Source organism: Leucopleurus acutus, assembly GCF_964270905.1.
Source record: "Leucopleurus acutus genome assembly, chromosome: 6".
Lineage (NCBI taxonomy): Eukaryota > Metazoa > Chordata > Mammalia > Artiodactyla > Delphinidae > Leucopleurus > Leucopleurus acutus.
The window spans coordinates 67,696,339-67,715,924 of record NC_139149.1 but is presented as its reverse complement, the minus strand read 5'-3'; the positions used below and the strand labels follow the sequence as shown (position 1 = coordinate 67,715,924).

At 35.4% G+C, this 19,586-nt stretch overlaps 1 protein-coding gene and 1 long non-coding RNA gene across 4 annotated transcripts in view; one reads left to right on the top strand and one right to left on the bottom strand.

Moving 5' to 3' along the window:
* LOC309963243 overlaps positions 1 to 19,586 on the top strand; it is a 244,831-nt gene that overhangs the window by 90,841 nt on the left and 134,404 nt on the right. The gene's annotated exons all lie outside the window — the stretch shown is intronic.
* Positions 1 to 19,586, bottom strand: part of PPP1R1C (protein phosphatase 1 regulatory inhibitor subunit 1C) — a gene marked incomplete at both ends in the record, with an annotated part of 128,531 nt that overhangs the window by 98,732 nt on the left and 10,213 nt on the right. The window lies entirely within an intron of this gene.

Here is a 19,586-nt window from a genome sequence, read left to right as displayed (position 1 = left end):
GAAACCTTTCAAGAGTCTACTCCCCACCTCCTCCTGGAACAGTGGAGGACTCTTCTACCACACCTCTGAAGAGACTATCATAGAGATTCCGCTTGAGTTGCAGAAGGTTCATTTATTCATATTTCAGCTCATCTTTCCCATGGTGGTGACTTTGATTGTCATAATGTAATGCTTTAAGTTGTATTAACATATGTGTCCCTATAATCACAACCCATATTGGTCTGCATCAAAATTATGTACTTTGCTTACACTATTATAAATTATACCTATTTTGGATTATTAGAAGAGCTCCCTTTAGCTTTTTTGTTTTTTTTATTTGTTTGTTTTCTCTTTCCAGGGCCATTGCCAGTTTCTACTTCACCCTTTCCTTAAGACATTTTTTTTCACCAATTGGAAAATTAAGAGATTGTAGTGGTCTTATTAGAACAAGATCTGTACTGCCACTGTTGGAAAATTGTCAAAGTAGTTATACGGTTCTATTATGTCTATGATGTAAATGTATTTAGGAGGTTGTTTTTGTTTTGTTTGTAATTAGTTTAAAAAAATATTTTGTGACTATGAGTTTGGGGGCACCATTCAAGTTCAGGCATACCTCTCATACAGAAATATCAGAAAATTTTTAGATAAAAGCAATAAGAATTAAAACTTTCCATTTATAAAACTCTAAATTAATAATATGTTTGGAAAATTCAGATTTCACAATAACTAATATTATTTTAAAGTGGAAATTCAGTCAATAACATTGATTAGCTCTCTGCCATATATAGAGCAATCTCACCCTATAAATCTATTTACTGGAGTATACAAAGCACACCTTCATGAAACAACTCATGGAAAATTATAAAGCAATATATCCATGTCCCAGAGTGATAAATAGAAAGAAAAGTTGACTTGGAATCAGAATACGTGGGTTTGAGAAGCGACTCTAGTGTCTACCAATAAGGAAATTCATTTAGGTCTCCAAGAACAGGTTTCCTTATCTTTAAAACAGAAATTATAAGAACATATGATTTATCTATCTGATAGCACTGTTAAAAGAAGCAAGTGAGAAAATGCATATAGAAGTGTTTTGCATGCAAATGAAAATTAAAGAAAAACATCTTGGTAAAGCAAGAGCAGTATAAGATGTAGTCAGATAAACCCAAGTTCATTTCACAGACCTTGTACTATCCTCTCTGAACTTCAGTATACAAATCTGCGAAACAGGCATTAAAATACCTTCAGGAATTGTGGTGAGTTTAATAAATATAAAAACATATATGTGTAGTTGTTTGTATTACAATATGAAAGATAATTGTTATTTAAGTCAGTAAATGCTGAAGAGATGCTAAGTACAGGGGATGAACTATAAAGAGATAGCTGCCAGACAAGCAGCTGGTGGCACTAATTCTGGAGCAGAGTAAGGGGTAAATATTTGAGCCCTGGGAAAATCACCCTTTATTGAGGGTAGTGGGGACAGAGAACCACCAGTCAACAGTACTGAGAAAGAGAAGTCACCCTGGCTGTGAGAGAAAAGGACGTGGAATCACAAAAGCCAAAGGTGGAAAGAATTTCAAGAAGGGAGTTGTTAGTTTCAAAAGCAGCTGAGAGGTCAAGAAAGGTAAGCACAGAAAATAGACAAGTGTGTTTGGATAAAGTGACCTTTGAGAGAGGAGATTTAGTGAAAGCCAAAGTAAAGTGGGTTGTGTGCCTAATGAGATTCTAAAAGCAAGGGCAGACTAACCCTTGAAAAGTCGAGTTATAAACAGAGAGAATCAAGTAGCATAAAGAAAGGGGCTGGCAAACGTCAAGACAAGAGTTTTCTTCTTAAGATGTAGACTCCTATTCATGTTACAAGGCAGAAACAAGAAAGATAAAGAGAGAATGGGGAGAAATAATTTTTATGGAAAAAGAAGAAAAGAATCCAAGGATAGAAGGAGAAACTACATGTTGAAAAGAGTTGTGATTTCTTCTGAGGCTGTCAGGGAAACATGCAAAATAGTGTTCAGGGCAGGAAGGACCCCAAGGGACCACTCATTCTACTTATGCTTTCTTCAAACATTTTCTTTTATCCTTAGATCCCCTGCGGTCAAGAAGAACCCTCATGTCATTCTCAGAGGAGAAAAAGAGAAAAGTAAAGGTTGTATAGTCTTTCTCGTTCTTAATCCCCAAACCTAGAATCTAGTAATTTTTTATTGCTTAAGATCTTCTTCTTTCCTCTAATTCTGTGCAATGATAATATGAAAATTAAAACATATAATCTACTTACCTCAGATTTTTCCTATCAAGATTCACAGTATGAATATTTATAAATACATTAAAACAATTTATCAAATCAAAAATAATGCTATTTTAATTTAAATACATATAGGGTATTGTAGTCCTTTTAATCTTTCCTTCAGTTGTCTGTAATATGCTCCAATCTGAGAACTAATTATGTTTCTCATGAATCTTCAATATTAAATGTCAAACAAAAATCTAACTTGTTTAAACCAGTTTCAGCATGTTCATATTTTCAGGGAACTAATTTCTTAAGCATCTCAATTGTTTAATATATCTGATATTGTTAAGCTGCTCTTACAGAGATGTACTTGTAAGCCACTGCCTACTTTGAAATTAGTGCCTACTTTACCAAATTAGTTACTAAGCTTGGTTTTGGTACAGGGATTTCTGTTTCCATCTTGTTGATTTGATAAACCTCTGGATCTGATCCCCAGAGCTTATTTCAGTGCTGTTTGATGAGACTGCATGACACTTATAATTATTAAAAACTCCGTGGTTAAGAGTACAGGGTTTGTAGTCTGATCTGAGTTCGAATTCCAGGTCTGCCATTGATTTGTCATATGGTATCTGCCACATTGCTCAATCTCATTGAATTCATCTCCTCATCCAAAAATGGGGAAAGGAGCTGTAACTGAAACCTGAAAGAGACACATTACCATACTCTGTAATGAACTTGCTCTCAAGTATTTTGGAGGCCCACTATTAGGTTAATACCAAGAGAGAGACATTGTTGACTAAACAAAGAATGGTGCCGTTGAATCTCCTAGAGGCTCGGGACTGAGGGTGGCTACAAACTGAAAAAAAAGATGTGCCTGGTGGTTAAAACAGCTCAAAGTAGTAGCAGCTGTGCCCAGTAAAAATACTGAGAAGTGCTACACATGTGATGCTTCACCCAAGGGTGAAATATTTGATTGGGGAAAGCACTTTGCATGGGGCTTGAGGGAGCACATTAGTAGATAATGGCTACCACACAAGGGAATTTAAGAATTGTTATAAATAAGATCATATCTATAGCCATAGGCTGGCAAGACCTAGGAAAATACGAGTTGCATCTATGATGGTATAAACCTCTACTCTGTTAAGGAATCTCATTTTTAAATAGTCTATCATTGGGTTTTATTTTTGAAGTTGGGTTTTTGTGTATAAACATATTATCATGGCACAAATATGGTTATAACTATAATATATAATAACAATGTATCAGTAATGTACATGTCGCATACACTATATAAATTTGTGTAACATAAAGTAGCTACATAACCATTACTTTTACATTATGACTACATTTTGATCACAAAATTATTTCCTTCCTCCAGATTTCCCAGTTCCTCTACTACCCACACCTGGAGTCCTGCTTTACTCTCTTAGATTCATCATCTCACACCCATCCAGGCAGTCAGTTCAGGCAGTTGATTCATTTTTCTCAGTGTGTTACATTTGTCTTTTATAGTCCATTACTTCACCATCCTTCAGTTTAGATCCTTCTCGCTTATTCCTAGACTCTTCCATTGGTCTCCCAGCTGACCTTCCTGCCATTCCTCGTTCCATACCGCATACTGCAGGACTGAGCTTTATTTGATCAACATCATGCTCTAGCTCATACAATCCCGGTAAACTTCAGAATTTCTCATCCCGCCCCTCCACATGCTGGCTTCCACATACATAAATTTTCACTGGTCTCCTATAACCATCAGTTCCAATCCAATTGACCTGAGTGTTCATCTTCACATGTTCTACCTCCATGATTTTCCACAAGCTATGTCTGTAATGAAACTCCAGCTCCTCTATAAAGTCAGTTCTACAAACATCAGTCTTCTGAGAGTTCTCACTCCTCTGAACTCTTAGAGCATTTACTGCTGACATCATTCAATAATGAATCATCTTCTGTCTCACTGTAATTCCTTTGTTTTTTCTTTCCTCTATTAACTGTTCTCATTTCCTTGTCTTGTTTCCTAAAACTAGATTATAAGCTCACAAATCAGATCCTTGCAATCTATTTTATCTAGCACACCTAATACAAAAACTGGGCTCAGTAATTAACATTCTCAATATTTTTATTTTGCCTTGATTTAGATAGATCATTATAGCCAAGAGGTATAGTGTTAAGTCATTTTTTTCACATTGTTGTCACTTTTTTCTTTAACTATTTAAGAAAATAGGATCACAAAGATAAAATTTGAGGGAAATCAACTGATTAGTCTGAATGGACATAAATTCTCAAAAAACTTAAACTATAACCATGTTCTTTTACTGACATTAATTTAGAATAATGACCATTCATCAACATAAATAGCACATTGTTTTACAGTGCAAAACAAAAGAGCATGGTTTTTCTTCTTCTGTTGACATCCCAGAAATTTAGAATTTTAGTGCAGTTTATGATAGTTTTATGCATACTGCATATCATATGCAGTATGATAGATAGAAATTTAGAATTTTAGTGTTTTGAGACTACAAAGGGACTGCAGTATGATAGTTTCGAGGAAAACAACGTGTTCCATAGTAAACTATTAAATACATGGAGGTGAATGAATGTATTTTGCCAAATAGAACACTAAGAAGTGCTCCAATGAAGCAATGAGTAATTTCCACTTTAGGGGTCTACCTAAGACTTGTGAAAACCTCCACCCAGGCCCCCAGCTTTCTTCTTTTTTTTCAGTTGCCTTTTTCTCTCCCCCCCCCCAGCTTTATTAAAGTATAATTGACAAATAAAACTTCTTCACTTCCATCCTCCCTTCCCCTGAATGTGAGTGATGATGTATGCATGCACACACACAGACCTGAACGTTTTATCCTTGATTCCAAACATGCATAAAGGTTTTGCTTTTCTCTTCTGACATTGGTCATACCTCAAATCTGCTCTGTTGAACAAACTTCCAGTATCATCCTTATACTCACCTAGCATCTAAACCCTAGCCAGACCATGATTTGTACTTAGCCTTGACTCTGAAAGCCCATGCTGGTCTCATCTCCTCAAGGATAGATAGGACACTCCTTCATTTTATGTATGAGCAAACAAATGCCTAGAAATGTTTATCAACATGTTAAGCAAATTGGAAACAGACATAGACTAGAATTCTATTGATTGTATTCAGAAAATGTAAAATATTAACTCCAGAATGTGTTGACATATCTTGATTACATATATTTATATACATATATGTACATGTACATTTGCATATGATATGTACCTATATTTGTATATATATGGCTCCCAGAAATGTAGCTTTCTTACTCAGCTTATTAATTTATGGCTAAATTCATACTAAATGAATACATAAATAAATAACCTAAAGATGAAGTTAGTCCACTTGGAACATCAACCTTTAGTGGAAACATAAAATCTGTTCGCCTACCAGGTATTTGGCAAAGACTTCAAAGATGGCTAAACCTCTTCAAAGATGGGTAAACTATATACTATCATGTATTTGTGATGACAAGCAAAGGTTCTTTTTGGATCATGGATGAAAGTGAGATTAAAACTTTAGTTTTATAATTGGAAATTTGGCTATGAATCACACAAACTTAATATTTTAGGGCCCAGCCTACTAAATGACACAAAAGTTGAAGAGATGTCTAACTACTTTTAAGTAGTTAATAAAAGGAGAAGTACAATTGACCACATAATCAGAAACCCAGATTCTTACAGTTAATTATCAGAAACAAAGACAAAATTAGATACTTTGACTAAATGATGCCTATGGTTAAAAAAGCTAGACTATTAACATGTTTTAGCTATAAAAATAGTAATCAGTTTCTCCTTCAAATATGTATATTATCTCCTTAAAAATGCCAAATCAATCAAATTTTGTTTAAAATGAAAAATGTAAACCATATATCTGATAAGGAGTTAATATCCAAAACATGTAAAGAACTCATACAACTCAATAGCAAAAAGATAAATAACCCAATTAAAAAATGGGCTAAGGACCTGAATAGACATTTCTCTAAAGAAGATACAAAAGGCCAACATGTACAAGAAAAAAATGCTCAATATCACTGGTCTTTAAGGAAATGTCAATTAAAATCATAATGAGATATCACATCACACCTGTTAGAATGGCCATCATCAAAACTATGAGATAACAAATGCTGGCATGGACGTGGAGAAAAGGGGACTTCTGTGCACTGTTGGTGGTATTGTAAATTGGTACTATGAAAAACAGTATGAAGGATCCTCAAAAAATTAAAAATAGGACTACCATATGATCCAACAATCCCACTTTTGGGAATATATCCAGAGGTAATAAAAATACTAACTCCAAAAGATATCTGCACCCCCATGTTCATAGCAGCATTGTTTACAATAGCCAAGACATGGAAACAACCGAAGTGTCCACTGATGGATGAATGGATAAAGAAGTTGTGGAGATATATATATATATATATATATATATATATATATATATATATATATATATATACACACACATATATCTCATTCCATTATATATTATATTTTATATTATATTATACATAATGGACTATTATTCTATTATTAAAAAATGAGAAATCCTACCATTTGGGTCAACACGGATGGGCCTTGAAGACATTATACTAAGTGAAATACGTCAGACAGAGAAAGACAAATACTGGATGATTTCTCTCATATGTGAAATCTAAAAAAAAATTTTTATAAAAAAACAAAAAAAGAAAAGGAAAGGAAACTAACATTTCATTAAGAAACTCCCGTGTCCCAATAACTGTATAATTTCGTTTAACCCTCATCTCATATTCACATAAGATGAATAGCCCTGTACTATTTTCCAGAGGAAGAAACTGGGTTTGAAAACTATTGTCACTTTTATTTGATCCCTTAACTGTTGAGTGGTAAAGCTAAGATACAAATCCACATCTACCTTACTCCAAAACCCTTATGCTTTGCTCTACTAACTTCAAAGGTAAACTTATCGCAAAAGTACATTTTCTAAGTTGTTTTTGATTGAAAACCATCAAGAATTTAATAAAAGCATTTTTTAAAAACAGTGAACATATGTAATTGTAAAGTGTTAGAGATGAAAGTGTCCTTTAAAAACATTGAGTCTTGTCCCTCTTTACCAATTTGCCTTTACCAAAGGCATAGGCATTGACTTGGAGGGCCTATCCTATATCATAATATATATCAAGCATATCATAATGCACTCAGCTCACATCAAATATGATCTGTTTATAACTACATTCTTTGAGTTGCAAATAACTAGCTGACACTATATTTTATAGACATTTATGCAAATACATTGATTTATATTTTGAAATATTTATAAATACACTAAATCCATTTAGAATTTTCAACCCTACATTTTTCAATAGGTCCAGATAAAATTCATAGTCCTAGAGCAATATGTGTTTACTGACTAATGGAGAAAAAAAATGGCACTGAGAAAAGAAAGGAAACATGCTTTACCAACATTAGTTGGTTAGTGGAAGACAGGACAAAAGCCCCTAGGGTTCTTTTATTTCCATCATCATATGCCTCAATGTGGCATTATTTTCAAAAGCGTAGGATTCTATACAAAGCATTATGTACAAGGCAGATTTGGGGGTCTATGTTAAGTGGTCTCTCCTGTGAAATTCAGGCTTTGAATGGAATTTTAATTGGGTGTGAAGTGACATTTGGATTTTAAAGGAAATGTAACTAAGGTATTAGTAGTAGTAGTACCGGTACTGGTATTTTCTAAATAAAGAAGCCATAATATGCAGTCACAGGATAATGGAATACCATGAGCATTCAATTATGCATTGTGTTAGAATATGTATGTAGATAGACACTCTGTGTGTGTGTAAATCCAACAATAACTATAAAAATTGTTAAATTTCAATACAGGGAAAGGATTAAAGATGTCATTTCATCAAATCTCTTCATTTCATAGATACAGAAAATGACACTCAAAGACATGAGGTGATTAACCCTTCCATATAGCCAAATCATGGCAGGCTGGAAATAAAAATCCAGATTTCCTGACTTCCAGTACACAGGTTATTGTGGGGCTTTTTTGTGTATTTGTTTGTTTTAATTTTTCCCATGTTGCTACCACATAAATAAGGTAACAAAAAGCAAACCATTTCTATAGATGGAACACAGTAATATAGGCAACCACCTAACCAGTGTTCCTTGTAGACAAGGAAATTCCTCATTTGGAAGACCAGTTCCTCGTTTGGAAGACCACCATGATAAGTACTCTGAAAACCATTAACCAGCAGTGAGAAGCCAGCTTAACCCGTTCACATCCTGATACTGCAGTGTTTCTTCAGCCCACGGTTTTCACTTTGATCATTGCTCAAAACGTTAAGCTTATTGCTTTATTGTAATACCTCAGATATCTCAGTAATGCCTCAAGTGTAGGGTTGGGTTTCAACTTCTTTGTGTTTCACTCATAATGGCACATGGCTCCATGTGCATGTTTCAACACATCTGCCTTATAAGAGGAAACTACTTAAAACTCAAGGCCGCTGTTAATAAAAGAAAAGATTAGACGGAAAGAATGCCAGGAAATTTTAAAGATGATTTTTAAATTTGTCCATGCAATTTTGTTCAAAACTGTAACCACATTCAACAATAATATTTATCCTTCAGTCCTGAGAACCAATGGGCATCACCAGCAGACGTAGACAAACTGGCCAAAGCACCACCTTTTTTTTTTTTTTTTTTTTTTTAAGTCGTCTTGTTCCGGCAATGCTCTAGACCATCTGATTAACTTGAAATCCACTTTTAGTCTCTCTCATCTAATCCTTATTTTCTAGCTAAGGAACTGAAAGACAATGTTTTTTAAGTCTTCAGAATGTTCCAGTGAAGATCAAAGTAAATGTCTTTAATCTTTCATAACCAAAGCCTTACTTCCAAATACCATTGTTTTTATTTTGTTTAGTAAAATCTTAGGCAATAAAGCAGGTATTAGGCCAGACTTCCTTTCAGTGATTTTTAAATTGCCAGTACCTAAATTTTAACCAGTGGTCTTTGGGGACACTTCCTCCCCAAATCAATAAAATGACCATCAGAGATAACCAATAAGTACAATGGCTAGATTGGCAAGATTTCCAGTTGAGGAGGGAAAAGAGCACATAACTCTTTGCTTCAACAATTTCCAAAATATTAATATTTTACTATTGCTGTTATTGGCTCTGAGATGCTATAATGTAGGACATTTTCATTCATTATTTTCATCTTTAAAACAGTGAAGTAGATACTATTAGTTACATTTTGTATGTGAGCAAACTGAAGCTCAAAGAGGATGGGTGACTTGCTTAAAGTCACAGAACTAATAAGTGGCAGAGTTGGGATTCAGGCCTAGGTCTTTCTGGTTCCAAAGGTTATACCTTTTGATTATACCATACTTCTAGAATACAGTTTTTCTAAGATTGAGGTGGAAAGGACTGAGAACAAGAGAATGACAAAGTAGATAGTATAGTCAGGCATTTGTTTGAGACTTGAAAATAATGGCATAGGGACTTCCCTGGTGGCGCAGTGGTTAAGAATCTGCCTGCCAATGCAGGGGACACGGGTTTGAGCCCTGGTCTGAAGATCCCACATGCTGCAGAGCAACTAAGCCTGTGTGCCACAACTACTGAGCCTGTGCTCTAGAGCCCATGAGCCACAACTACTGAGCCCCCATGCTACAACTACAGAGCCCGCACACCTAGAACCCATGCTCCACAACAAAGAAAAACCAGTGCACCACAACGAAGAGTAGCCCCTGCTCGCCACAACTAGAGAAAGCCTGCACACAGCAACAGACCCAGCATAGCCATAAATAAATAGTCAAAAAAATAATCCTCTAAAAAAAAAAAGAAAATAATGGCATAAATAACAGAAATGACAGAAATTACGTGTAGTTATATGGCGAATAACAAATACACTTACAGATTGAAACAATTTGCTGCATCTAACTTTATAAATCTTAAAAACTTCCAAGATCCATACTTAGAAAACTTGTTCAGCCACACATGCTCATTTGCTAAATATTGAAAATGAGAAGTATATATAATTCATCAAAGAAGAATTTAAGATTTTGCTCCAGTTGGACTTTGAATTTAAATAGATGTGTTGAACTGAGGCCATACAGTTTAGGATTAGCTATTCCTTGGAACCCATGCATACGAGACAGTCGTCAGACCGAGGATAACACCCACGCCCCAGATTGTCTGGCAGCAGGTTAGTGACTCAGCAGATAAGTAGATGTGAGTAGCTGAGCAGAATTGCTTGGCTAATAATGTATGTGTTTAATTGGAGACCTTTAATGATTAAGAGCAATTATTGTTTTTCAGGTAGTTATACTGAGCCTAAAGTAGATATATTGCCAACATTATTAAGGTAATAATTACTAAGTAAACATTTCCTTTTTATAAGAACATTGTGTTTACTCTTAAAGGGCTCTAGAAAATTGGTTTTTAATACTAGTGGCTCCATTATTGAGGCATTACTTCCAGGAATGTTATGAATATTTCATATGGAATTTGAATGAGAGCTGTCTCTTTTATCCACTGTATCCAAAGTAATGTGTTCCATTCTGAACTCATCACCTTTCCCCACTCCCCTCCAAATGTGCACTGTGTTTTTAGGAAAGGCTCCAGCATCTATAGCCATAACTCAAACTTCTTTGTTATTACCATCTCCCCCTCTGCCATCCAATTAATCAGGTACACTGACTTCCCATGCACTCAGACCTTCTGCCTCCTATCCATTTTTTATCTGCAGCCACAGGGACCATTTCAGAATAAAATCTGAGCATGTGAGCTCTCCTGCCTAAAACCATTTGGTGGGTCCTAATCATAACTCCTTTAAAATGTTTATGATGCTCCCCAACATGGTGCCTGCCTAATCTCCACCCCTACCCGATGCCATTCCACACTGCATCATACTGGACTCCTCTCACTTCCTTGAGTCTGCAGTGCCTTACCCTGCTTCTGAGACTTTGTCCCTGTTTTCCCCTCTGTCTTGAATAGTCTCCCCTGCTTTTTCCTTCAGGTTTCAGCACAAACATCCTTCCTCCATTAAGCCATTATTGACTGGGCTATGTGTTCTGTGTGCTTCTAAAGTATCCTATATTTCTGCTACCACAAACCCCATCACCTTTTATTGCGGATCCTCGCGTTTTTTAGATATATATATGGCACTGGCCTGTAGTCGATGTTCAGTAACTAACAGTTAAATGAGTGAAATTTGGGTACTATGCTAAAAAATATGAGTATCACTAGGGAGCAAAATGGTGAGATTTCTGAAAACCATATCACAATCATAAAGATAAATGTGAGTATAGGATTAACAGATAGAAACTACTATACTAAAATAGATAAGCAATAAGGATTTACTGTATAGCACAGGGGACAATATTCAATATCTTGTAATAACCTATATTGGAAAAGAATCTGAAAAAAAAATATATGTAACTGAATCACTTTGCTGTACACCTGAAACTAACACAATATTGTAAATCAACTATATTTCAATTTAAAAAAGATAAATGTAACTGAAAATTTTAGTCAAGAGAGAACTGAGGGTAAACGAGATGCCTGTCCCCAAACATATGACGTGTTCTCAGTTGGAAGAAGTATTACACTTTTTCTGAAATCCTTTAGAAGAACGTACCAAGATCAGTAGTTGAAAGATTCAAGAAGGATATTCCAACTAGATATAAGGCATAACTTTCTAACAAATAGAGCTGTCCAATCATAACCATGATGCTTCAAAAAGAGCCAAACCTATCACTGGAAATGGTCAAGTGGAATCTGACTAATCATCAACTGGGAGCCCTAGAGGAAGTAATCCTGCATAGAGTTGAGACCAAAATAGAACCAATATCATGGCTTTTACCCATTTTACTGCATCTTTCCTTTGCTTGTCAAAAATAATCCTTTCAAACAAAATTAATGGAAGAGGATGGTTTCAGTGGAAATTAGGGTGGCTATTGAGCATTCCTTTTTTCAATGATTAATTACTCTTTTATCAAGTCCAAATGATAAGGTTTAGTTTCAGAAAAAAAAAAGTGGCAATTCAACAAAAATCATAGAGGTTGACTTGAGTTTATTAGGTTGGAGATGTCACAGACTGAATGTCCAGCTGTAGTAGAATATAGGAAAGTTGTGAATTTACACTACTACCTAACTGAACTCTACTTAGTAGTATTTTTTCAGCTCTGAGCTGCTAGAAGCTATATTTTTGATAAATGTCCATGTCCAGAAATGAATGAAATGAGATAAATCTGAGCATCTTAAAAAGCATAAGTATTTAGTAAAATAAAGTAGTGGTGAGGGCATTCTAAGTAGGAAAAAATTTTCTTTTTTTTTTTTTTATAAATTTATTTATTTATTTTTGGTTGTGTTGGGTCTTTGTTGCTGCTTGTGGGCTTTCTCTAGTTGCGGTGAGTGGGGGCTACTCTTCGTTGTGGTGTGCAGGCTTCTCATTGCAGTGGCTTCTCTTGTTGCAGAGCACGAGCTCTAGGCATGCGGGCTTCAGTAGTTGTGGCACATGGGCTCAGTAGTTGTGGCTCACGAGCTCTAGAGTGCAGGCTCAGTAGTTGTGGCGCACGGGCTTAGTTGCTCTGCGGCATGTGGGATTTTCCAGGACCAGGGCTCGAACCCGTGTCCCCTATATTGGCAGGCGGATTCTTAACCATTGCACCACCAGGGAAGCCCAGGAAAAAATTTTCTATTCCAAGATTTAAGGTGGAAATTGTTAGAGAACAAGTAGCCAATCTTGTCAGAGACACAGGTTCAGGCCTAGGAATAAAGTAGAGTTGGAGAATTTGGTTCAACCCAGACTGTCAAGGATCTTGTATATCAGGCTAAGGGATCTAAGTATTATTCCATAAGGAACAGAGAGGAGCCAATGCAGTGAAATACAAGAGTACTGTTTGGAAAAGATGAGGCAAGAATATGTAGCATACATCTCAAATATAAGCACAAATTACAGAGGACTTTATCACAGTAGTTTAAAATGTTGACAATTTACGTACTTCTTTTTCATTCTGATGTATTGATACTTGTCACAATGTTATTAACCACCACCCTTCTCTCCAAAGGAAGCTCCTTACTATTTTTGTCCCATAGGACAAAATACAGATCAGTCCTGTCCAGTAAGATGATTGATGGCATATTTTGGGGTTATGTACAGATACTCAGAGTGAGCTTATAAACAGACTTTTTTTCGTATATGCTTCCAGCTACCAAATGTTTGGTGGCAATTAGTATGAATATTTCTATATTTGTAATTTGGATTTGGAGTGTTTAAAGCATGTAAATCAGTCTAGGTCATGAAGCACATTAATAAACTATTAAAAAACAAATATTTTAGTTTTTAGTTCTTTGAAATATCATTTTGGTGCTTTTTTTACCTTAGTAACTTTTTTCTTCATCAAAACATTGAACCAAAGTCATTAATAAAAAGCAAAATCTACGTACTATACTTTAAAAGCAAGGAATCATTAATTTTTACATAATAATTACATTATTAATAAAAACATAAATCTGATGACTTACATACAAATGATGTTTTAAGTGTTTATTATTTTGTCTTGTTTTGTTTCGGTTTGCATATTTGTATGTTTGTTTCTTTAGCATGTAAGATTTGGAGTAGGAAGTCATATTCTATTTCTTCTCGATTTATTTTGTGTCAAAGTTTCAAGTTTACTTTATATCTAAGAAAGCTGTTTTCTCATAAGGAGTTTGATGTTAAAGCCTTTCAGATTTTTCACGGCAGTGAAATGTTAAGTCTATAGCTTAAAAAACAAATGAGGTCGATTCCTCATTTTCTAGCTGCTACACAGAAAAATTTAATATTAAAAGAGAAAAAAAATCTCAACAGAAAATGGATTGTGGTATGTCTGGAAAATTTGCCAAGAAGAATGTCAAACTAAGTTAGAAATGAGGAAATTGAGCTGATGCCTGTAATGAGCTTATTTTGGCATGATATACCAGCAGTAGCCCATAATGATAGACATGTTAATACGTACCCAGATAACAGGAATACGTAAAACACAAATTTTATCTGACTCAGTCAGAAAATAATAAAGCAGCTGGAATGCTGTAATGTGAAGCTAAATACAGATATGTTTGCAAATAATTCACTGGGGCCAAAAGTAATTTGTTTCTATGGTTTCTTTGTGTAAAAAGTGAGGGAAAGGAAGAATAAGGTGCAAGGTCCACTCTAAAATTATTTTTCGTGCAGTCATTAAGTTTCACTTACGTACAAATCTTGCAAACCAATCAAATGGATTTTTCAGTGAAGTTGTATAATTTTAAATGCTTTTGGTAAGTAATGAACTGTTTGCTTTCCAGAATTGACTGTGGGTTACTAACTCTTCCCTGATAGCTTATTGCTAAAGAAAAGAAAATAGTGGAAGGAAAATTACCAGGTAAAAATTTATTTCACTATTCAAAGAAAATGAAAAGAAGACCTAGCCCCTATTCATCTGGTCACATATGTTAGCATAGAAGGAAAGTATCTGGCCGTTCATTCAGTGCATAAAGACTGCTGCTGTTTGATGGTATTGAATTGAACTCTTGAACCCCTATATTTTTCTAAGAAAGCAGACAAATTGATTATATATTTACTTTTCCACCATTACCATTTTACTGACATTTTAAAATCAGGTTCAAATAATTTAAAGACAACCAAAGAATAAAATTAGTCATTAGGCAAAACATACTCAGGCTTTAAATTGTCCTGTAAAACATAAGAAATCCCAAAATCATCATTATGCAAAATTGCCTATGTATCCACAGTCACCAGTTGCCTGCGGTGTTTAATTCAAAGCATGTCTATACGAAAACAACACAACTAGCTCAAGTCCTCTACTACTAAAATGTATCCTTGCTGAGATGATTCCAAGAATTTTGTTCATGTTGTGTGTTACAGAGCAAAGGCCACTTTAAGTTATTTCCATAAATATTTAATGTAAGAACTCATGACAATCCAGTGAGTCATCATTTGTAGGTACTTGTGAGATGTTAGGATGGGGATAAAATTTGTGAAATAATCAGGTTAGTTTTAAATGGTCTCTATTTTCCCTCCATAGTAAGGCATCTTTCCAGTCATTCTCCCAGATCCTCGGAGCCCTTTTCCGCAGCCCTGATACCCAGAGAATACTTAACTAAAGCCTGATACACATGGAAGGGCCTTGTGACCCAATCTTTTTTCTCCTGACTCACATCAAAATTTATTAATTCTCGGACTTCCCTGGTGGTCCAGTGGTTAAGAATCCGCCTTCCAATGCAGGGGACGCAGATTCGATCCCTGGTCGGGGAACTAAGATCCCACATGCCTTGGGGCAACTAAGCCCATGCACCACAACTACTGAGCCCCCAAGCTACAACTACAGAGCCCACACACTCTGGAGCCCACGTTCCACAACTAGAGAGAAGCCTGCATGCTGCAACGAAGAGCCCGTGCACTGCAACAAAAGATCCTGCATGCCACAACTAAGACCCGACACAGCCAAAAAAAAAAATTATTCTATAATTCATTTTTTCAGGGCATTACTAGGTGACAGAAAGTCATCAACAATCAGTGGGAGCAGGGAACAAATGAGTTAATGGATCCAGTGACTTGTTACTTCTGGAATAAAGTCTTCCAGCTGGAGTGGTCAATGAAGGTTTCATATAAGAAGGGGGGTTTGATTTGAGTCTAGGAGGATACGAACTACAGTTGATGGGAAGGGAAGACGACATCCCAGTATATGTACAAATTGGTCATGTTCTTGGTCAACTAGGATCCAAATGTAAACCATTGGCCCTCCAACTAATGTTTTAAGTTAAGACAATTAGTTTTCTTAATAAGTACAGATAAATAGGCAAATGGACACATGCATAAATAAAGAGGTCTAACTCTAAGAATGGAATAATGGGTAAGATTTATATTTCTGTTTGGTAATCTGATTTTTTGCTTATATAATAAAAAATCTAGTATTAACAACTCTGAAGTCCTCTTATCTAATAAATTATCCAAGAAAAGAAAAAAAAGGTGTAGAATTACCACTCTAAAACAAACTCACGTTGGAATGGAAAGAAGTACATTCTGGTGTCATATCAAACAGAATCTCACTTGGCCAAGCTACAATGAAGAACTTGCTTATAATTGCTTCCATGAGGAAGACAGAAATAAAATAGTAAGGGTATGATGTTGCTTATTTGTAGAGAGAAAAGTGTTATTAATGTAGTGGAAAGCACACTGACCTTGGATAGACAATGTGAGTTTAAATTTCAGACCCACTAATGTACTAGCTTCTTTGACATTGAGCAGCTCATCTATCACGCTTTTTCTAAAATGGAGGTTATAATACTCATCTCACAGAGTTGCTGAGGATATATATGTTATAAGTGAAATAGGTTTGCAAATTAGAAAACTACCAAAGGTGAGATACATTACTATCAACCTCTTTAAACTTGCCTTTGAGCTTATATGGTTTTTAAAAATTATTTTATTTGTAGCTTAGAGGTAATTTTGTCTTTTAGGTCCTAAATGTACTTCAAAATGTATTTTACATATGTCCCTTATACTGTAACTGTCCATACAAACATTACAGCTGGTGTTTGCCTTGATTCTAATGATGTCAGTGGACTGCAGAATTAGGGTATGAAAATATCTTCAGCTGTCTCCAAGACTGAGTAAAAAGGTGCCCTTCATTGGCTAAGTAAAGCAGGAATTCTGGGCTATTCACAAAGTAAAATGACCTGTGGTAGAATTTGAGATGAGACATTTTAGCTCAATCATTCATGACATTTTACTTCACTGAAATGTGTTGGTGAGTGGGTCTCTGGCATTATTTCTTGAAAGCATTTTAATCGTTGGGGGCAGGTGGGCTGTATTTAGGATCCATGAAGGGAGAGTGGATAATCCTTAGAGTGCTTTGGAAAGCAAATCTAGTCTGAGTCTGTCCTGCTTAATCGGAAATCGCTGCCCATTTTCAATAGGAAGGTACCTATGGCAAATGAACAAAGTTCCTGTTCAGCCTTCAAGCCCTCCACCAAAAATAAAGAAGGAAATAGATATAAAGCTGCAGTGCCAGCCATAATCTAACACAACTATTTTCCTTTCTTCTGTTCATTTTTTAAATCTCAACTTTAGTACAGTTATCAACAATTTGTGTAATAAAGACTCCATAGACTATGGTGGAAATGACTGACTTATTTATTATTTTTAAACATCTTTATTGGAGTATAATTGCTTTACAATGGTGTGTTAGTTTCTGCTGTATAGCAAAGTGAATCAGCTATACAGATACATATATCCCCATATCTCCTCCCTCTTGTATCTCCCTCCCACCCTCCCTATCCCACCCCTCTAGGTGGTCACAAAGCACCGAGCTGATCCTGTGCTATGTGGCTGCTTCCCACTAGCTATCTATTTTACATTTAGTAGTGTATATATGTCCATGCCACTCTCTCACTTCATCCCAGCTTACCCTTCCCCCTCCCCGTGTCCTCAAGTCCATTCTCTACGTCTGCATCTTTATTCCTGTCCTGCCCCTAGGTTCTTCAGAACCTTTTTTTCTTTTTTTTTTTTTAGATTCCATATATATGTGTTAGCATACAGTATTTGTTTTTCTCTTTCTGACTTACTTCACTCTGTATGAGACTCTAGGTCCATCTACCTCACTACAAATAACACAATTTCGTTTCTTTTTATGGCTGAGTAATAGTCCCTTGTATATATGTGCCACAACTTCTTTATCCATTCATCTGTCGATTGACTTACTTAAAGCAAGAAGTAGGAATAATGTGCACATTATGATGAAACCTAATGAGCTCATCATAAGACAAGTTTACGTGCCTTACTCTTCTTCTTAGCTATGGCTAATTAAAAACTAGGACAAGTAAATTATATTATAGTATACAAAGTAGAGATCATAACAAATCCATTTGGAAAAGTAAAGCTCGCCTAGCCAATCACCCATTATATAATTGTCTGCCAAAACCCTTTCACACAGATTAGGATGGGGAAAGAATAAATCTCCCATCAGTCGCGTTGCTAGCATACATCATCTTGCTTCACTCCAGCAACACGACCAGTGTTGGAATTGCCATGATCCGCGCTTCACAGAATTGGAAACTAAGACTCAGATATTCAGTCATGCCATGATTTGATTCTAAGGCATGCCATGTTCATTGATTCTGAAATTAGGGCTCTTAACTCTACACAAAACCACCTCCCAGTGTTAAAGCAATGGAAAAGCAGTTTGGAAGTTACTGTATTCTTTTGGAATAAAGCTATAAGTGCCTAGACTGAGCAGAGAAAATAAAAATATAGTGAGATAGATTCAACCTGTACAGAAGAATCAGCAGAAGAGCCATTGATAGGTTCAAGGGGCAAGGGAGAGAGAGGGGTTAGAGCTGATTCCAAGGTTGTGTGGTTCAGCAATTAGAGGAATGGAGATACCATTAACAGAAATGTTGAGGTCAAAAGTTTAAATGTTGATTTCAATTTAGGGGACACATTTCAGTTAGACATTGATTTTCAGGTGATAGTTGGAGGAGCTCACTTTCTGTTTCTAATTAAAATACTTCTCCCTGTATTCATGAATTATGAAAATGGGCACAGGAAACCTCCAAAATGAGAGAATAGTCTTAAAATAACTAATATTCAATAAACGTAACTTATTTTTTTAAATATTCTTCTGATTTAAAAAAATAATTTAACAAATCTCACCATTTGAATCTATGCCAGTAATTTCAATGTTTTTTATTCATGGGTTTTCAAATGTGATTAGTTTTTGATTTATTGGTTTCAATTTCAAAGGGTTAGAAATTTAAATAATAACTATTAGCTTTATTCCATTTGTAACCTGAATTCATGAAGCTTTTCTAGATTATTTTGGTAGGTGCTAGCCTTTTTAAAATCAGGTCACTTAGTGCAAGTGGATTTTATTATATGGATAAATAGCCTGTGATATTTTTACACACAGTTGTGTATTTGGCTTATATAAGCATGTGTACATGTGTTTGTGCATGGAAATATCTATTGTGTATATGTGTTCTAATAGTATGTTCTTCAACAGACAAGGAAAAAAAGCATAAACTGATGTTACATTGAGGCAAATTATTCTAAAAATTGGATTCCAAAATAACTGTTGTTCTCATTCTTCCATTTTGTGCACTCAGTTCTATTTTTATGAGCAGGTCAATATGTATTTATATGTAAAGAGTGTGATTATGAAAATTGTTTCCCGTAATGAAGGAAAATTGCTCCCAGAGAATGAAACAACAACAACAACAAACCCAGAAAGATTACAAATTTCCTAGCTTTTCTTAGTTCTCACAGTACTTTTTTCTCAGCATTATTGCCAAGGTTGCACTGTAATTGTATTCTAACCAGACTGTCAAGATATCTCCCT